This window comes from Nicotiana sylvestris, chromosome 2, assembly GCF_000393655.2.
Source record: "Nicotiana sylvestris chromosome 2, ASM39365v2, whole genome shotgun sequence".
In the NCBI taxonomy this organism is placed as follows: Eukaryota; Viridiplantae; Streptophyta; class Magnoliopsida; order Solanales; family Solanaceae; genus Nicotiana; species Nicotiana sylvestris.
The window spans coordinates 171,329,455-171,337,139 of NC_091058.1; positions in this window are offsets into that span (position 1 = coordinate 171,329,455).

The following is a 7,685-nucleotide window of genomic DNA, read 5'->3' on the forward strand; positions in this document are numbered from 1 at the left end:
GCTGACATCATGTTTTGGAAATAGTCAGACTCTTGAGCCTGGAGAAAGGTAGTGACCATTTCCACTTCATCCATGGGAGGCTTCACTCTCGACGCCTGCTCACGCCACTTAATAGCATACTCTCTAAAGCTTTCAGAAGGTTTCTTCTTTAAATTCGACAGAGAGTTTCGGTCTGGCGCAATGTCGATGTTATACTGGAATTGTTTTACAAAATCTCTGGCGAGATCATCCCATATATGCCATCGGGACATTTCCTGATCCATATACCATTCTGAAGCTATCCCTACTAGACTTTCCCCAAAATATGCCATTAGCAGTTCTTCTTTTCCGCCGGCTCCCCGCAATTGGTTGCAGTATTTCTTAAGATGTGTAATGGGGTCATCGTGCCCATCGTATTTCTCAAACTTGGGGGTCTTGAAACCCGTTGGCAGGTGCACGTGAGGGAACATGCACAAGTCGGCGTAAGAGACGCTCTTTTGTCCGCTCAACCCTTGCATATTCTTCAAACTTTGTTCAAGGCTTCTCATTCTCTTGGCAATCTCGTTTTGTTCTGCAATTCTGGGGTTCTGATCCTGCCCAGGTGCAAGCTCGCACTGAGGCGGTAGAGGATTGGTACTGGTAGCGAACCTAGTTGGTTCCATTGAGAACGATGGTGCTTGGAATGTAAAAGAGGATGAGTGAAAGCTTGGCTTGTCCGTGGTGGGCTGTGCCGTAACCGGGCAAGGCGATGCAGCAAAGATGTTCATGCTTGCATCAGTGGCCGACATTCGGGGATGAGGCTCAGAAGGTGATCCAGCAGAGAAGGCGGAGGTGGCTGGGTACCCAAATGGGGTAGCAGGATAATTTATGGGGACATTAGACGTTCCACTTGACCTGGAGAATAATTCAGGGAATCCGGGGACGACACTTGGCGGCTCTTTCCCATTATTCCAATCGTCCAGCATTTCCAGCATGCGGAGCCGTAGGATTCTATTTTCCTCCGCAGTTGCGGATTCAGGTGTGAGGACGGCTGAGATTGAGCTCTCCTCAGAAACAGGGATCGTTTGCAATGGAATTTCTGAAGACATTTCCACACTTCCTTTTGACCTGGTGAAGTAAGTGTGAGTACTGCTTCTGGCCCTAACAACAGGTAGTTGAACACTTCTCCTTGACCTCGTGAAATATGAGTGCGAGGCCAGACTTTCACCAAACCAACCGTCCTTTCAAAAACCCTGGAAACTCAACGACAAACGCACGGTTAATTTGTAGCAAATAACAGATAGTTAATCTCACGTTGGGCATGATGCACCTATACAGTCAAGTGGATTACTATATGTTTGCTACGAGAGCATGCGTCATTCCGGCATTTTTCCTCTTATTAGTTTTTCCCCTTCTTTTCTTTTCTTTTTCTTTTCTCTTTTGTTTTCTTTTATGTTTTTTTTTATTTTGCAGTAAAAGAAATGCGACCGGATCCGATGAGGATTGCCTACGTATCACGATGCCTACGTGAATCAGATCATTACGTAGTTCGAAAAACACAAATGAGCGTAAAAGAAACAACCTCTTTATTGTTGAAACGTTCTATTACAAGCTACATTTTGCAAAAGAAAGAGCAAACTTTGAAAATAAACCTAGACTCAAAATAGACTGAAAATCACCCTGATGGAAAAACAGGCAGAAGATGCTAAGATACAGATTTGACCTATGAATGCATTATGGTTTTAAAAATTGGTTTCCGCGGGGCATCGTTCGGCCTCGCCGCGGTCCTAGGCGTGAGATCCCTCTCAAGTTGCTCTAGCTCATGCATAGTCTGCTTAACATAGCCCATTACTGCCAAGAGGACGGTAATACTGGACATGCTCTCACATCGTAGACATCGTCTGGTGATGGCATGGGAAATGGCCTTGATCATATCTCTGGTTTGCTTCTTCTCTACGAGTAGACGTTTTATCTGATCGCTGCATATCTTAAAAACTTGAGCATCTTGTACATGCTGATGCTTCAGTTGCCGTACTTCCAACTTCATCTGGGCTATTGAGTCGTACCAATATCTGCTCTCAGTTTGGAAATCCTTGGCCTGATTAGCTGCTTTGATCTCAAGTGCAGCCATCTCTCTCTTTATTTTAGCAACAGTCTTCTCGTGGTCGCCTTCCAATTGATCCAGGTATCGACCATGCTTATCTGCTCTTGTATCCCACTGTGCTTTGAGCTCTGCTATGACGTTTTCAGATTTCTCCAAACCATCTTGCCATTCTCTGACTTCGCTTTTTAGCCTCTTTATCAGGTGCTCGTCTGATCGACGCCTTGGCTGTTTATCTGCATCCAACCTTATTTGTTTGATCTGGGCTCTGAGCATTTCATTTTCTTGAATTAGCCTGTTCCGCTCTCCCAGATCGGTAGCAATTTGCACGTTGTGCTCGTATTTCATGCCTTCTACTTGTTGCTTTAACCTGCTGATTTCGGCACAATAGCCTCTTTCCTTTGCTAACCAATCCCAATGCCTTTGCGATGACTCGGTGAAATTCCGGATGTGGGGTCTCTTAGCTGGCCTTTCATGCTCAAGTTCCCTTCTGTACCATGCAAGGTAACCTGGCGCCGTTTCTCCTTTGGCTCGATCCCGCACGCAAGTATCTGATTTCAAATATTGACCCTCATTCCAGATTTGGCGAATCTTTGCTTCTGGGAACTGTCCGTTAGGACTTATCTCAACTGCTTGAGCGCTAAGATCTTCCTCATGAGGTACTGTCTGGCATCTTCCGAACTGTCTCAAAACTCGGCTGGGTGCGTAAGGTTGAATGCTCTTAAGCCCCATCAACAAGAAATGAGTTTTAGCTGCAGACATATATAGGATCTCATCAACAGGCAACCATCCCAGCGTCCATTGTATTTGGCTGGCGGTAAGAGCTTGAAAGAACGAGGTCCATGCCAGGACTCCTTTGGGCAAAACGATCTTTTTGGTTCTCGTGTAAGATTCTTCTATGCGGGTCTTTTCCGGGGAACCATGGCTCAAAATCTCGGAATGATGGCAGAGGTGCTCGGTCATCCATATCTGTAGGAGCAAGTTACAACCTTCGAAGAAACTTTCCCCAGCTTTACAAGCTGTAAGAGCCCGAAAGATGTCAGATACCACCATTGGCGCGAGAGTACTGTCACTTTGCGTGAGTAAAGTGCTGACGACCCCAGATATCTTCAAATCAATGTTTCCATCTTTCCTTGGAAATACCAGAAGGCCCAGGAACATTATCATGAACGCTACCCGTCTGTGCTCGTCCCACTTCTGACGAACTTCTTTGCTGCATAGTTTGTTGATCGGATTATTGAATCCCCCCTCATGACCGTATCTATCATATATGAAGCATGGAGTACAAAATCCGGCTGCCAGATCCGGGTTGTGGACTGTCCTAGGTATTTTCAATGAATCTAGGAACCGATGTACCGTGACGACTCTTGGGGCGACCAAGTATTTTTCCCTCAAGGGAAGATCAGTATTCCCGATGTATCTGCCATTTCTTCCAAAGTCGGGGTGAGTTCAAAATCAAAGAAATGGAAAACACTGTGCGCCGGGTCCCAATAGGTAATCAAAGCTCTTATGATATCTCCTCGAGGCTGGATTTCCAATAAACCCACAAGACCTTTCAGATATTTCTTAACCTCATTTCGTCCTTCTACACCTAGATCATTCCACCATAGCCGTAAACTGACAGGGATTTTGGTCATTATTGAAAAATGTTCATTTTGCATCGTGCTCATCCTGCACATTTATTAAGGTGATTTTAACAAAAATGACTGACTCAAAGTATTTTTACAGAGGGGATCAAGTTTTGAACACGGCCTTTAAACACTTCGGGGACGAAGATTTTAAGGCTGTGTGGGTCTATTGGATAAAAGTGCTAAACAAGACCCAAAGGTGGCTGTTTATGTAAAGTCAGCCTTCCGGCGTCCCTTTCGGGAACATTCGGCTATTTATGACAAAACAACGTCACCTGACCTATTTATGACTCTTTTTTAAAAAGATTTGACACACATTTTTTTTTATTTATTGATTTTGGCTATTTTAGCAAAATGGGGTTGAACCCGACGAGGGTTGCCTACGTATCTCACATCCGGTGAGAATCAAACCGGCGTAGTTCGGGCGTACCGTAAAATAGAAGAATCGAATAAACCTAGAAATCAAGAATACGTTTTTATATTTTTTTTCTTTTTGAAAAGAGATAAAGACTAAAGAAAATATTTATTATTATTTTTTTTTTAGGAAATATTTGGACTATTAGTCTGAATTTACAAAAAGGGTACTACGAAAGAAACAACACATTTTTTTTTTGAATTATGAATTTTCCGTTTTTTTTTTTACTTTTAAAATAAATACCTTCTCTTTTTTTTTTTGATTTTGGAAGTGATAAAAAGAAAAAAATTTATATATATATATTTCTTTTTAATAACTTAAACTAAGAAGACAAATTTTGTTTTTTTTTTCTTTTTTTTTAGAAAAATTCCGGCGAGGTTTTGACAATACTTGAACATTGGTTTTATTTTTCCAAAATAAGTAATTATCTCCCTACGCTGCTATTTTTCCCCTTTTTTTAGAAACCGGTCAACATGCGGAACCGAAGCAAATAAATGCACAAAACAAATAGGATGCAGCAGGGTGGTCTTTTTCGTTTCAGGTTGCCTGTCCTAGACGGACCCAACCCCTGTGTTGAGTCCCCTAAGTCAAATGCAACATGATGCAAATAAGCGTTCCTACTAGGGATCCGGCATGAAGTCAAGTTATTCTAGGTTCGTAACCTGGGTATTTGTTCTAGACTGTGTACCCGAGCGGACAACTCGAGTCGAGGAGGGGGCTACGTACCGGGGACCCGCGAGATCGTCCGGCTTTGTAACTTGTCCGACCTCTTTCTTATTTCAGGTATTGACACTAACAGAATAGGGAGTCTCGACCAGCGAGCTTCTCCCCGGAAGTAAGAAGAGAAAGGTTTCGGCACAGTTTATATACAGTTCAGATAATATCAAAGCGGTAAAAGACAACATTTAGCACGTTATGCAAAAACATGTAATAAAGATCAGATAATAAAGCCAAATATAACAATTATTCTAAGCTCGAATTCTTGAACCCTGAACCAGTGGTTCTGGGTTTACAATCCCCAGCAGAGTCGCCAGAGCTGTCACACCTCCTTTTTTGCGCGCTCCGCCCCCGAAGGGTTAAGTGCGCGGGGGGGAGTTTTTCCAATCTAAGTGACAATATTCTAAATGGGATTATTTAATTCAGAGTCGCCACTTGGGAAAGGTTTGGCTTTTGGTGTCCCAAGTCACCGGTTTATCTTGAATCCCATATCGAGGAAATTTTCGACTTTTCCGAATGAAGTCTGCGAACCAGAAATTCTAAGTAAGGAATTCTGTTGACCCGAGGGAAGGTGTTAGGCACCCTCGAATCCCGTGGTTCTAGCACGGTCGCTTAAATTGTTATAATGGCTAAATATCTGATTTAAATACATGTTGTGACTTATGTGCTTTTATTAAGTTTAAACCGCTTTTATTATTATCACTTATTTTATAGAATTGCAACGTCGTGAAAATGCATCTCGAACCACGTCACAATCAATGCGCCCGTGATCGTCAACATATTTGGACTTCGTTGAGATTTGGACTTGGGTCACATTAATGTGCACCCGAATTTAAGAATATAATTTACTTAAACAGTGCCTGAAGAGTCTAGCGCGTTATTATTTAGTGGAAGGCCATGAGATTCACTAAACGGCCTAGCCTGAATTCTAAAATATTTGTTATGGTTATTTATTGAGGGCCCCGCAATTTGCATTTTTATTTGGCAAGACTCGTCTCATTATTTTAGAAGGGTATCCTACAGTGACTACATTTCTACTACGTTTGTCTCTAAAAAAAAAAAAAAAAAAAAAAGATGATACCGAACTTACTTGTTTGAACAAATACAGACTGACTCTTTATTATGTTTGCCAAACCTAAATTTGTTTGATTACCTGATTGATTGTTTATGAGGTGAGAGTTACCTCATGCTTTGTCTTCATCGAGTGAATACGCTTATTAATTTGCTAAGTGAGATTGCAAGCAAACATATACTGAGTTATATTTAACGACCTCCAAGTTTTATTTTTAAACTCGAACCTATTTGAACTTGATAAACAAAATTGGCTGTTTATTAGGAGAATTACTACTAATTGAATTCAATACGACTATTAGTTTTCTTCAACAGTCATCCATCATTCGAAACAAGGAATCTATACCGAGACCCAATATCGAACCTATATCAGAACAAATATTCTGACAGGAGAGCTGGCATTCGTAGACAGACTCTTAATGTGACTGCATGAGAGTTTGTTTGGGATACATCTATCCCAGACCTAGTACCACAGATTTGTCAATTCAGTGGTCAGGGCAAAATACATACAAGTGCTTGCCATGACTCTATGTTATACTGTCATAACTAAATCAAACAGAATGTTATACTGAACTGAATGTATACTAAATCAAACATACTGTCTATGTCATACTGTCATTACTATTAAACAATGTTATCTAATAGTTCATCTCAAACAGAATGTATGTCAGTTTATACAGAATGTTTGCAGTTTGCAGTTAAACAAACACAGGCCCAACTAACATTCAACCTATTTTTAACACCAATGTTATAACATAAACAGATGTTCATTTCTTTATTTCTGCTTCAACTTCCAACTTTCAACAATACATGGTTTCAGAGGTTGTGTACCTGGAAATATTTGACAGTTGAAGAAGGGGGCAGTCAGTAGAGTAACAATGACAACAAGTGCAGCAGCAGTAACAGCAGGTAACAAAATCCCAATGCAAGGTGCAGTTATAGCCAATTGGAAAAGGTAATAAAATGACAGCGACAAGCAGGGGAGTGGCTCAGAACTCAAACGGTCTAACTCCAAAAGAAAACAAACCAGTAAGAACCAAACAGCAGAAACCTGACTAATATTTGAGAGGAAACCAACACTTGTTTGAAACAGTCAAACAAACTGGGAATCGAACAATTAGCAGGGAGAAAAGACAGTTTCTGCTTTCTGTATATCCACCCTCTATCTCCTTTCTTTCCAAAATCTAAAACCAATCTTCAGTTTTGAAATTATACTGAAGTTATTAAAAGAAATCTTTTCCAGTTCCTGTTTTCAGAATTTGAACTCTCAGATGTTCCCTCTCAGTCTCTATCTCCCTCTCTGTATGCTCTGTCTGTGTCTATATATATCTGTATGTATTTCAACTCTCTCCTTCAAAAATTCCTCACAGTGTGTCTTTTTCTTCTCAAATCTTCTAGGTTCTCTCACCTCTAATCCCCCCCCCCTTAGTTAGATGTCTGCCCCCTTTTATAAGCCTTAACAATACCCCTTTTAACAGCATGTTTAGAATATCACAGTACCCCTCCCATGTGCCTTCCATTTTCAGTTCCACTTTAGCTAATTAAGTATTAAACCCCATCAACATTCCCTGGCAGACTTATCTTTCCCATTTTATTAACTAAAAGCAAGCATGGGCAGCAGGATGTAGTCTGACAGCACATGCTGTCAAACTATTTAATTCAAAAAGGGCCTTTATGCCCATGTTGTGCACATGCCCTCCAGTTCAGATTACCATTACAGCCTAAACATTAGGTTTCTGAAATCACATTAACAACTATAAGTAAATGAACTTAGTTCTTAATTGATTCAGGCAAT